Raw genomic sequence first — 14,070 nt, 5'->3', positions numbered from 1 at the left:
TCAAACCTGCAGGGAAACTTCAGTCTCATGAGGAAAGAGAAACACGGCCGCTGATGCCCAGACCACCTGCGGAACTCAAGCTGCCGTTAACAACACGCACTATATATGTATGTGATTTATATTATATATATCAAGGGTGTAGGTTTGCACTCGACATTGGTGGGGTTAAGTGAATACAATCCCCCCACCCCCTGTCAAGAATGAATACTGTTTTTTTTATATTATATATTTTATATATTGCTATTATGTAACTGCTATTAAATTATATTATTAATTAATCCTCTCTTCATGCAATTTATTAGGTTAAATTAAAGGTGGTTTGAAAGATTTTACATGGCATTTCACGAGAAAACGTAAGTATTTTACGTTTTGACAGTTTAGTGGCTACGTCGTATGAAATTGTACGATTTTAAAAAGGAGGCGTGGCACCTAACCCCACCCCTAAACCCAACCGTCATTGGCAGATGAGCAAATCGTACTAAATTGTACGAATTAGATTGTACGAATTCGTACGAATTAGCCACTAAATCAAAAAGTTACGAATTGCCATGAGATTGTGTTGGGCATTTAGAGGTCATCTGAACTCTTCATTTCTTTATTCTAAGAATTTAAAGTTCTAGTTTCTATGTGCACATGTGTAAATAAAGCAATTTGACAAAATGGTACACACACACACAAAATGGTACACACACACTCTGGCATGCGCTGCAGAGCACGTCTGAGCTCCAGGAAGTCAGTGGGTGCTTTGAGCACACCTCCCCGGGTTAGAGCAACGCAGGTCGGCCAGTTCATCAAGGATCTTCCGCTGGATCTCATCTCACTAGATTTGTTAAACATACTATTTATTTCATCTTGTCTCTATTTAATAGTCTTTTGAATCTATTACTTGTTCTCAGTGTTTTGGCTGAGCACAAAGATACGTTAATATATTAATTATTATAACCACCAACACTGATTCTCCACATTGACTGATTGTTTTCCTTTATTTCCTATTTTGTTTAAACTTATTGTACATTATACTTTTATAATGGCCATTATTAAATATTAAAACAGATATTCAGCAAAGGGACAGGGTATGTTTCATATTTTTCAATGAAAATGAAAGGAGACAGTGATGTTATCGACTCAGTTTTGTTATAAATTTGCATACAGGGAAGATGACGGTCATATAAATATGCAGCTACACGACACCTCAACAGTTTTGGTGTCTGTTAATATCAAAATGAAATAGGCAGTTCCTTAAAGGGCCCATAGTTGACCTCTTTTTTATGATTTAATATTAATATTATGGTTCTTCTGAGTGTGCCAGTTTAGGTTCAGTTTAACACACTGTTCAGATTTGTTTATTATAATGTGTTAAAAGTGTCATGTTGGGGGCGTGTCCACAGTTCGCTGATTTAGGGGTGTGTTGCTTCACATGTAGACTAGTTTCGGCTTCCCGCCCAACGTAACAAGGGGGCGGGGCCATGAGCTCACCCGCTCAGTGATTGGGCAGACTGAGAGAAGGAGCAGGGGTGAGAGGATCACCATTCAGTCGTACATATACGACTCTGACACAGACCAAGCAGAGAGTGCAAAATCATTTGTGTCTTTGTACAGTTTTACAGCCAACTGTGTGCTAGTTTCAAGTGCAGAGCTTGTACACCGAGACTAATAACCACACACACTGAATTAACTTTGACTGAGGCATCGGATGCGCCGCTCGAAGCCGCGACACGGCACACCAGACACTCTCTGTGGCACGGCAGAAACATGAAGTGTCCCGAATCGTCGCGCCACGCATTTTTGAACTCTAAACATAGGTTTCCATCAGGGTACACACAATGGCGCTTCAAGTTGGCGGCTGTCCACTGCCATTGTGTGTACCCTGATAGAAACCTATGTTTAGAATTCTAAAGCGCATGGCGCAGCGTCAGGTACAGCAGCACCTAGTTAAGATCACAGGGAGCTTCTGTGATCGCGAGAAATGCAAACAGCTGAAGTATAAGGTAGACTCAATGAGAAGTACACATGTTTGCAAACCTACCTAAAGATACAACCAATAATTCCGATTAGAGTGATAATGTGGAGAATATTGATCTTGTGTTGAGCCCAATGAGCCTTGCATCTAAAAATAGAGCTAGCGTGTTCCTTTAGTGATATCGCTTCGACTCACGCTGAAAATGGCGGACGTGAATCAACAAACTGAGGATATGATGACGCGCCTGTCAATCAATATTGGTGGGCGGGGGGACCGCTCTCCTACGTAAAGTTGCTGTCGATTTGAAAACAGCTCCAATTGGTCCACCGTTTATATGTTGTTAAATTGAAAAAAAGCACTGGGTGTGTTTATTTCACCCCAATATGACGCTCTATACACCATACATGCACATATGGCTGCCCAAACAGCTTGTACTTTTCATATTTTTTTACCATAGGTGCCCTTTAAATCATGTTTTCATTTTATTGTTAAGATGAAACAACGGGAAACAAAGTGAAACAACGTAGCCAGAGTGATGCGAATGATGTTATAAAGTACACTGTTTTTACCCGACATGTCCTCGGGAGTTTTCCATATCAAACTTGTGAAGTCTGAACTTTGTGCACTAAATATTGAGGAAAAAGCCCCAATCAGAGAGGCGAATGTCTGCAGCCATGCCTCTGTTTTCAGATGTCTCTGTTTATCCACACTGACACAAAGCAGCAGTGTTTTCAAACGAAAACAGCCTCTTCACCTATTTTTGGGCTCGAAAACTCCAGGTGAGTGTAGACGGAGGGCGTAACCGTAGCAAAACGTATGCGTTTTACCACTAAAACGTATTAGTGTAAGTGAGGCCTCAGATAATCAAGCCCCTCTACCACAATAAGGTGGCTGTTCATGGAGGAGTTACCGTCATATGTCTAAGAAAATCAAAATAAGCCCCTCAAGATCTCAGAACACAGTGTATTTCTGCACACACACACATGCACACACACACACGCACACACACACACGCACACACACACACACTTTAATCTGCTGTTTTACTCCACTGAACTCCATATAAAAGACTGAAACTCTTTAGCACAGGCCGAGCTAAAGGATTAATGCTGACAACTGATGATCAACGATAAAGAGAAACTCTGGAAGACATTGAGGTGTGTGATTATTCTTCTATTATTAATTTGCGCAAAATATATAGCATACACCAATAGCAGATTCATTCTGTGATATTTCAGTCGTCACTTTTAAAAACCAATAATAAGATGAAAGTGCATAAAACTGTGTTTTGGACATGCCATGTGGAGTCTGGTTTAAATCAGCATCTGGAGCTAAAGCCCAAAGCATCCTTTCCTGAACTCTACTGAATCTGAATTACAGACTTTGAGGATTTAATGAACAATTCGCCATGCGCATGTCTATGAAAAGGGTTCTGGTAAAGTTAAAGCTTATTGATTGGACATTCTCACAGTATTTCCTCCAATATTTTTCTTCTGGAGAAAGTCTTATTTTATTGTGGCTAGAATAAAAGCAGTTTTTAATAGTTTTAAAGCCATTTTAAGGTCAATATTATTAGCCCCCTTCAGCAATATTAGTTTTGGATTGTCTACAGAACAAACCACTGTTATACAATGACTTGCCTAATTACCCTAACTTTACCCTAATTACCCTAGTGAAGCCTTTAAATGTCACTTTAAGCTGAATACAAGTGTCTTGAAGAATATCTAGTCATGTCAAAGAGAAAAGAGTTCAGTTATTAGAGATGAGTTATTAAAACTATCATGATTAGAGATGAAAATCTGCTCTCCGTTAAACAGATATTATAGAAAGTAGAGTTCAATTTTAATATGAGGGCTAATAATTCTGACTTCAGCTGTATATAAAATAAAGTGTATGATTCTTTAGCTCCTGGATCTTTCTGAACAGCCTGAGCGAACACACAAGCTGCAATTCTTCTCTGTCCTGAACAAAAAAAAAAGCTGACCCGAAATCTCCATAGAGACTCTGTGCAGTGTTTGTGTTGCTCAACCTTGTTTTCAACCCGGAGTCTTTCTAAAGCCTTCAAAGAGGCTATTTGTGATGCTGAGCGAGAGGCAGCTTTTATGCATCACGTCGCGGTGATATATGTGTGTTTTCCGTTCATCCCTTTCTCAGGGCTCCGTTACTCAATGAGCGAAGGATACGTCCAGATTGTGATTGTCCCTGATTGCATGTGAGTGTGGGACACAAGTTTATAGTACAGGACGTCTTTATTTCTCACTGTTCTCAGTAATGCACAGGTCACGCACTAATGATCCTGCTCTACACAACACTACAACACAACCTATTTTAACACAAGTACAGTATTCAGTAATTAAGTATTCAGACCCCCTTACATTTCACTCTGTTATATTGCAGCAATTTGCTAAAATCATTTGAGTTCATTTTTGTCCTCATTAATGCACACACAGCAGCCCATACTGACAGAACAACACAGAATTGTTGACATTTTTGCAGAATTTTAGAAGGTTATAAAAACATTTCTGCTGCACTGAAGGTTCTTAAGAGCACAGTGGCCTCCATAATCCTTAAATGGATGACCAGAACCCTTCCTAGAGCTGGCCGTCTGGCCAAACTGAGCTATCAGGGGAGAAGAGCCTTGGAGAAAGGTAAAGAAGAACCCAAAGATCACTGTGGCTGAGCTCCAGAGGTGTAGTCGGGAGATGGGAGAAAGTTGTAGAAAGTTAACCATCTCTGCTGCTCTCCACCCGTCTGGCCTTTATGGCAGAGTGGCCCAATGAAAGCCTCTCCTCAGTGCAAGACTCATGAATGCCCACCTGAAGGACACCAGGATGAAGATGAATAAGACTCTCTGGTCTGATGAGACCAAGATAGAACTTTTCAATTCTAAGTGGTATGTGCAGAGAAAACCAGGCAGTGCTCATCACCAGTCCAATACAGTTCCAGCAGTGAAGCATGGAGATGGCAGCATTATTGCAGCATCGATTAGTTGACTTTACTTAAACAATTGAGTAAAGCTGTTGCTTTTAAAGCGATTAGTTGACTTTAATAAGTGAGTAAACCTGTTGCTTTTAAAGCGATTAGTTGACTTTAATAAGTGAGTAAACCTGTTGCTTTTAAAGCGATTAGTTGACTTTAATGAGTAAACCTGTTGCTTTTAAAGCGATTAGTTGACTTTAATAAGTGAGTAAACCTGTTGCTTTTATAGCGATTAGTTGACTTTAATAAGTGAGTAAACCTGTTGCTTTTATAGCGATTAGTTGACTGTATAAAGTGAGTAAACCTGTTGCTTTTATAGCGATTAGTTGACTTTAATAAGTGAGTAAACCTGTTGCTTTTAAAGCGATTAGTTGACTTTAATAAGTGAGTAAACCTGTTGCTTTTATAGCGATTAGTTGACTTTAATAAGTGAGTAAACCTGTTGCTTTTATAGCGATTAGTTGACTTTAATAAGTGAGTAAACCTGTTGCTTTTATAGCGATTAGTTGACTTTAATAAGTGAGTAAACCTGTTGCTTTTAAAGCGATTAGTTGACTTTAATAAGTGAGTAAACCTGTTGCTTTTAAAGCGATTAGTTGACTTTACTTTAATAAGTGAGTAAACCTGTTGCTTTTAAAGCGATTAGTTGACTTTAATAAGTGAGTAAACCTGTTGCTGTTAAAGCGATTAGTTGACTTTACTTTAATGAGTAAACCTGTTGCTTTTAAAGCGATTAGTTGACTTTAATAAGTGAGTAAACCTGTTGCTTTTAAAGCGATTAGTTGACTTTAATAAGTGAGTAAACCTGTTGCTTTTAAAGCGATTAGTTGACTTTAATAAGTGAGTAAACCTGTTGCTTTTAAAGCGATTAGTTGACTTTAATAAGTGAGTAAACCTGTTGCTTTTAAAGCGATTAGTTGACTTTAATAAGTGAGTAAACCTGTTGCTTTTAAAGCGATTAGTTGACTTTAATAAGTGAGTAAACCTGTTGCTTTTAAAGCGATTAGTTGACTTTACTTTAATAAGTGAGTAAACCTGCTGCTTTTAAAGCGATTAGTTAACTTTAATAAGTGAGTAAACCTGTTGCTTTTAAAGCGATTAGTTGACTTTAATAAGTGAGTAAACCTGTTGCTTTTAAAGCGATTAGTTGACTAATAAGTGAGTAAACCTGCTGCTTTTAAAGCGATTAGTTGACTTTAATAAGTGAGTAAACCTGTTGCTTTTAAAGCGATTAGTTGACTTTACTTTAATAAGTGAGTAAACCTGCTGCTTTTAAAGCGATTAGTTAACTTTAATAAGTGAGTAAACCTGTTGCTTTTAAAGCGATTAGTTGACTTTAATAAGTGAGTAAACCTGCTGCTTTTAAAGCGATTAGTTGACTTTACTTTAATAAGTGAGTAAACCTGTTGCTTTTAAAGCGATTAGTTGACTTTAATAAGTGAGTAAACCTGTTGCTTTTATAGCGATTAGTTGACTTTACTTAAACAATTAAGTAAACCTGTTGCTTTTAAAGCGATTAGTTGACTTTAATAAGTGAGTAAACCTGTTGCTTTTAAAGCGATTAGTTGACTTTAATAAGTGAGTAAACCTGTTGCTTTTAAAGCGATTAGTTGACTTTAATAAGTGAGTAAAAGTAATTTCTGAATCTATTTGAACAATTTTCAGTAGATCATATATTAATAATGCTATAAGAACATTCAGTCATCTTTGTTCTAAGCGTGTGTTTTTTTTTTTTACATTTTTGTAATCTGCAAATATATAATAATAAAAATGATCTCAAACTTATATACAAACATTTATCCAGTAATATTTTTATGGTCTTAGAAAAAGTATATTACAAATGAATGCTCAAATATGCTATAAACATTTAATAATGTGCATTGCAAATGTTTGGCGAACATAAAAAAGATGAAATAAAAGATTAGATAAAATAAATGAAAAATTTTGCTTCAGATTTAACTGTAGTTTATTTTCATTCACAAAGTTCTACACGTCCACCATACATAAGCAAAAAAAAGTTTAAAAAAATGTCCTCTTTTTACATTTATTTATTTTTATTCATTTTATTTTATCATTATAATTATGTTTGCTTTCTTTTTTTGTAACTGAAAACGAGTCAATAAATCTGATGTAAAATAATAATAATATAGCTATATGTGTACAGATCATTTGAATTTAAGGGTTTTTCTGTTCTTTCTCTCCTCAAAAGCAATAAAGAGAAGGTTCAAAATAATAATAATTTGCCTCGTAGCTGTTTCTAGAAGCAGACAGATTATTTATTTGATGTATTTATATTTTTTAATAAAGAGGAAAAGCAGCTGTCGGGACTCTGAGCATCAGAAACAGTAAAACAGCGCCTCCTGGAGGACGAACACATCACACACTCCTCTAATAAAAGGGACAGTTCACACAAAACATGAACATTTACTCACTGTTTACTCTCTTACTAAAAGTTCTATTAAACCTTTATGAGTGTCTCCATTCTGCTGAACACATATTTTGAAGAATGCTGAAACCTGTAACCATTATTGACTTACATAGAAGAAAAAACAAACAGTATGGAAGTCAGTTTCATAATAAGAAAGCAGGTTGTGCTTCATGTGATTTTCTGCATAAATGTTGATTTCTTTTTATTTATTCAAATAAATAATGAATGAATAAATAAAGGGTGTTTCCCAGTACTGGGTTGCAGCTGGAAGGGCATCCGCTGTGTAAAACAAATACTGGAATAGTTGGCGGTTCGTAAACCCCGGATTAATAAATGGACTGAGCCGAAAAGAAAATGAATGAATGAAAATAAATAAAAATATATAATTTATTTAAATAAGTAAAAATAAATGAATGAATAAAAAATACAAACGAATGATTAAATAAAATATAAATTAATTAATTAAATAAATAAATGAATGAATGAATACAAATGAACTAAAAAAATAAATATAAAATATAAATAAATCCATAAATATAAATACATAAAATCTAAAATGAATAAAATCTCTGGTTGAACCTAGGATCCAGGAGGAACAATGCGGTTTTTGTCCGGGCCGTGGTACACTAGACCAGCTCTGTACTCTCACCAGGGTGTGTCATTCTGTGGAGGGTGCTCGGGGAGTATGGGGTCAGAGGCGCTCTGTTAAGGGCCATCTCTTCCCTGTATGAACAGAGCAGGAGTCTAGTTTGCATTGCTGGCAATAAGTCAGACTTGTTTCCAGTGCATGTTGGGCTCTGGCAGGGCTGCCGCTTATCACCAATTTTATTAATAATTTTTATGGACAGAATTTCAAGGTGCAGCCTTGGGCTGGAGGGGGTCCGGTTCGGGGACCACAGGATTTCATCACTGTTATTCGCAGACGAAGTTGTTCTGTTGGCTTCATCCGAACATGGACCTTTAGCATGCACTGGGGCAATTTGCTGCCGAGTGTGACGCAGCTGGGATGAGAATCACCACCTCCAAGTCTGAGGCCATGATGCTCCACCAGAAAAAGGTGGTTTGACATGTACAGGTTGGAGGAGAGTCCTTACCCCAGGTGGAGGAGTTCAAGTATCTCAGGGTTTTGTTCAGGAGTGAGGGAAGGATGGAGCGTGAGATTGACAGGCGGATCGGTGCAGCGGCAGCAGTAATGCGGTCGATGTACCAGTCCGTTGTGGTAAAGAAGGAGCGGAGCCGAAAGGCAAAGCTATTGATAAAAGCTTTATATTAATAATCTACATTCCTTCTCTCACCGATGGTCATGAGCTTTGCTCCTCCACATCGAGAGAAGTCAGCTGAGGTGGCTCGGGCATCTGTTTTCGGATGCCTCCTGGACGCCTACAGGGAGGTGTTCCAGGCATGTCCCACCAGGAAGAGGCCTCGGGGAAGACCCAGGACACGCTGGAGGGGCTATGTCTCTGGCCCTCGGCTGGCCTGGGAACGCCTCGGGATCCCTCCGGAGGAGCTGGAGGAAGTGTCTGGGGAGAGGGAAGTCTGGGGTTCTGAAAAGTGGCAGAAAATGAATGAATAATGATTGAATGAATAAAATCTAAATAAAAACAATAAATAAATATAAATAAATAATAGATGAATGAATGAATGAATAATTGAATAGAAAATGAATAAAAATAAAAAAATAGAATATAAAACAAATAAACAAATATAAATTAATAAAATATAAATAAATAAACTAAAATATATAACTTAATTAAATAAAAAATAAATTAATGAATAAAAATACATAAAATAAATTAATTAATTATTTAATTAAATAATAGAATATAAAATATTAATAAATGTAAAAAAATCTGAATAAAATATAAAAATATAAATTAATAAAGAAAATATTAATTTAATGAATAAACATAAATGAATGAATAAATAAATAAGAATAAATAAATAGGATATAAAAATAAATAAATACAAATGAAAGAATAAAACCTTTTGAATAATGGCTCGCATATTACGTTACAAAACTGCAAATATCTGCTGCTTGTGTGTGAATGAAGGCCCGGTCAGCGTCTTTGGTGGCCTTTCTCTATGCAGCTCCTGCTTCATTCAACTTAAAATGACAACTGACCCTTAATTGAGGAGCGTATAGTGAACAGGTCAGTGTTTTCCATGCTGCCCAGAACAGCCTGCAGTTCCTCCTGTTCACTACAAAAGTGTGTGTGTGCGATAGACTCTTTACACTGCATGCAGAATCGCTGTTTCCAGAATTACCAGAGCAGTTATAGTGAATGAGAAACACTGAATGCATTAAAATCGCAACAATAACAGCAACAATGTCCAGCGTTTCAATGCAAAACCAGATCTGACCTGCCATAATATCTGTGTGATGAGATTTAAAGGGGTAGTTCACGCAAAAATAAACATTTACTAACTCTTAGCTCTCCCTCAAGCGGTTGCAGACCTTTATGAGTTTCTTTAATCTGTTGAACAGAGATATAAATATTATATTAGTATATTGTAACAGGTTTTTTTTGATTTACTTTAATGTTTGAGACATTAAAAGAACAACTGTATTACCAAACCGGGCTCCTTCTGAAAATGTAGCCATATATATTTCTGGAGATCGCAAATTATATAGCCAGAGGTACGTATGGCTGCATTTCATCTTTAAAACAAACACTACGGGGCGCTATAACGCCGTTCCTTTTTGCACTACCAGCTGGCGGCTTACCTTAATAACAGGGTGAGAAAACGTGGTAAAAATCAGGTTGCCGGGAGGGCTTTGCTTTTTCTGGTTTTGTTTTGTCGGTTGGGTTCAGGGAAGGCGGTGGGCGGGTCAGTCAGTGCTTTTGATAAAAAACTGTCAGTTGGGGAAGTGGGTGGGCGGGTCAATCTGTGCTTTTAAAAACACTATAGCTTGGGTTTAGGGAAGTGGGTGGGCGGGTCAGTCAGTGCTTTAGAAAACAGTCAGTTGGGAAAGTGGGTGGGCGGGTCAGTCAGTGATTTAGAAAACACTGTCGGTTGGGTTCAGGGAAGGGGGTGGGCGGGTCAGTCAGTGCTTTAGAAAACACTGTCAGTTGGGTTCAGGGAAGTGGGTGGGTGGGTCAATCGGTGCTTTTAAAAACACTATCGTTTGGGTTTAGGGAAGGCGGTGGATGGGTCAATCGGTGCTTTTAAAAACACTGTCGGTTGGGTTTAGGGAAGTGGGTGGATGGGTCAATTGGTGCTTTTAAAAACACTGTCGGTTGGGTTTAGGGAAGTGGGTGGATGGGTCAATTGGTGCTTTTAAAAACACTGTCGGTTGGGTTTAGGGAAGTGGGTGGATGGGTCAATCGGTGCTTTTAAAAACACTGTCGGTTGGGTTTAGGGAAGTGGGTGGATGGGTCAATTGGTGCTTTTAATAACACTATCGTTTGGGTTTAGGGAAGGCAGTGGGCGGGTCATTCGGTGCTTTTGAAAACACTGTTGGTTGGGTTTAAGGAAGGGGGTGGGCGGGTCAATCGGTGCTTTTGAAAACACTGTTGGTTGGGTTTAAGGAAGGGGGTGGGCGGGTCAATCGGTGCTTTTGAAAACATTGTCGGTTGGGTTTAAGGAAGGGGGTGGGGCGGGTCAATCGGTGCTTTTGAAAACACTGTTGGTTGGGTTTAAGGAAGGGGGTGGGCGGGTCAATCGGTGCTTTTGAAAACACTGTTGGTTGGGTTTAAGGAAGGGGGTGGGCGGGTCAATCGGTGCTTTTGAAAACACTGTTGGTTGGGTTTAAGGAAGGGGGTGGGCGGGTCAATCGGTGCTTTTGAAAACATTGTCAGTTGGGTTTAGGGAGGGTGGTGGATGGGTCAATCGGTGCTTTTGAAATCATTGTCGGTTGGGTTTAGGGAAGGGGGTGGATAGGTGAATCGGTGCTTTTGAAAACACTGTCGGTTGGAGGGAAGGGGTTTAGGTAGGTATCGCTGCAGCCCGTTGACCTCCAAGTAAGGAGGGATTACACCGCAAGTAGGTTGGGTGACCTCCAAGTGGGAGGGACTTTCGCCACAAGTAGGTTGGGTTTAGTTGGTGTAGGTGGGTAATAAAAGTCATCAGGTTACTGTGAGGCTGGATTTAGGGTTGGAGTAGGTGTAGACATCATAAAGCACAATATTGGACTCTATATCATGTACAAGACATTAAATAAATAAAAACTCCAGGTTTGTACAGCCCACTTGGAGTTTCAGGCCCACCCACTTGGAGCTGGCTCCAACCTCCGTTTATACCCTTCTCGGTCAATCTTTGCTTTTAAAAGCACTATCAGTTGGAGGACGAGAGTGGGTCTGTCGATCAGTCTGTCAGTCAGTTATTGAGTCAACAGCGGCCTCTGGTGGATTTACACAAGAACAGCAGGTGTGAATGGCACTCACGAGAGAAATTTGAGATGTAAAAAAGCGTACACAGCGGCCTCTGGTGGATTCGCGAAAACAAAAACTGCAAAAAAACAAACAAAAAACGCACCTCCTGGGACAGATTTGATGCACTCCAGAAATGTATACAGGGGTACATTTTCAGAATGAGCCTGGGTTGATTATTACACTTAAATATCTCATTAAGCTTCCCAATTATGAGTTGATCAATATTTAGTTTATGACAACTATTAAGAAAATACTATAAACAAAATTACAAAATGGTGCTTGCATTTTTGTCATCCAGACAAGGGTTAATATTTCACATCATCCATCTTCACCTTTTGATTTATTTATAATGAATAATTATAAGTTAATAATTATTAGGTTTTTAGCAACTAATTAAAAGTGGCAAATATGTATTTAAATTAAATTAAATTAAGGGCGGCACAGTGACTCAGTGGTTAGCACTGTCACCTCACAGCAAGAAGGTCACTGGTTCGAGTCCCGGCTAAGTCAGTTTGAATTTCTGTCTGGAGTTTGCATGTTCTCCCCGTGTTGGCGTGGGTTTCCTCCAGGTGCTCCGGTTTCCCCCACAGTCCAAACACATGCGCTGTGTGTGTGTTGGTTGAGGTTGATTCATTTTTAAACTGTTGTGTACACAGTTGTAGTGTGTGTGAGTGTGTGTGTGTGTGTGTGTGTGTGTGTGTGTGTGTGTGTGTGTGTGTGTGAGCTGACAAAAGATTAAGTTGATTCAACGAAATATTTTTTAATGTTTTGTGTACCAGCTAGAAGATGTGTGTGTGTGTGTGTGTGTGTGTGTTGATTCAAGTTGATTACATTTTGTATGTTGTTGTTGTTGTTGCACAGTTGTAGTGTGTCTGTCTGTCTGTGTGTATGCTTCTTTCTCTCTCTCTCACTATGTGTGTTTGTGTCTCTCTCTCCGTGTGTGTGTGTGTGTGTGTCCAGTGAGAGGCGGTGGAGATCAGATTGAGATCACAGCAGTAGATCTGCTCACTGCCTCAGTCACAGCTCTGTGACATCCTTCCTTCAGGGATTTCCACTTTTATTCTTTTTCTCTTTTTATTTTCTTCTGTCACTCGGGTCCGGACTGAAGCGGCCGGTGACCGGGTGTCTGAGAAGCTTCACTGACACACACAACCGGTAAGAGAACCCACTTTGTGGAGCTGATTAAATTTCACTCCTGGAGAAATCTCTTCTGCTTCTCTGTCAGGTAAACAAACGCTAAATCTGAGCGCGCGCGTGACTATAATACACGGTAAAGTTGGTTTATTTTCGCACATTTGGACTTTCTCCTTAATGATATTATTTTTAAAAAGTGCTCATTTTAAATAGTGAACTCTTATTATCATCTAATGACTATCAAAGTAAAACATTGTTTAGTCAGTTAAATAGCGCTAATGTTGTTTTGAAGTCATATTTACATGGCCGAATATTCAAAATAGCGTAATAAACAATACAGATATGGTGTCTCGAGCTGTTACTGTTCAAAAATGTGCGAATATAAAACCAACTTCACCTCAATGTCCAACAACACTGCTTTCACTGCACTTTAATCACATATAAGTAAGTTTAGGAGCTGTTTAAACTCATTATTGCGTTCAGAAAGAATTAAATACAACAAAACGCGGAGATTTTTAAACATTAACCTTCTCCTATTTTAACTACTATGCACACTTAAACACTAGCGATCACAATAACATGACATACACGTTCATGTTTGGATTTCACTCTATATGCATCATATATTTCAAAATAATGCAAAATGGCGGTTTACATATTTATTTTCAACCACGTAGGAATTGCAAATATATGTTCAAATACATTAGCTTTGATTTTATATTAACTTTAACAATATTTGCTTACATATATCAGATTTCTGAATGTGTTTCGTGTGGTGACGTCGCTTATATTATAAACACGTATTCTGTTCCATATGGCGCTCCAGGCTGCTCCGGCTGATAACACAACGTTCTGGCAACGTTAGGAAAACATTAGCTCCTAAATGCTTTAAATATATCCCTATCACGTTGGAATATAAAATTATCACTCTATTATTATGGGAATGACTGCTACTACTATAGTAAAGAGTATGTTACTTCATCTGTTGTGGTAATTCCATAATACAAAAGCTATAGTAATAAAAAACAACAAAGTACTAGTTTTCTACAACTATATACAGTATATTATACTACAACACACCACAATTTACAGTGTTTATGAGCCATACTACTATAGTAAAGAGTACTTTATTTAATCTGCTGTGGTAACTATATAAAGCAAAGCTGAGTAATACAAGCAGCCCAACACAGCACTAA

At 38.3% G+C, this 14,070-nt stretch overlaps 1 protein-coding gene across 1 annotated transcript in view; it reads left to right on the top strand.

Moving 5' to 3' along the window:
* Positions 1-12,730: 12,730 nt before the first annotated feature.
* LOC130237030 (sodium- and chloride-dependent GABA transporter 3-like) overlaps positions 12,731-14,070 on the top strand; it is a 5,396-nt gene continuing 4,056 nt past the window's right edge. The window contains exon 1 of the mRNA XM_056467810.1: positions 12,731-12,895. The gene's annotated coding sequence lies outside the window, so the exon portion shown is untranslated. The remainder of the gene's footprint in view (positions 12,896-14,070) is intronic.

This window comes from Danio aesculapii, chromosome 11, assembly GCF_903798145.1.
Source record: "Danio aesculapii chromosome 11, fDanAes4.1, whole genome shotgun sequence".
Classification (NCBI taxonomy): domain Eukaryota; kingdom Metazoa; phylum Chordata; class Actinopteri; order Cypriniformes; family Danionidae; genus Danio; species Danio aesculapii.
Note: the sequence above shows the minus strand (reverse complement) of the source record. Positions and strands in the feature narration are given on the sequence as shown.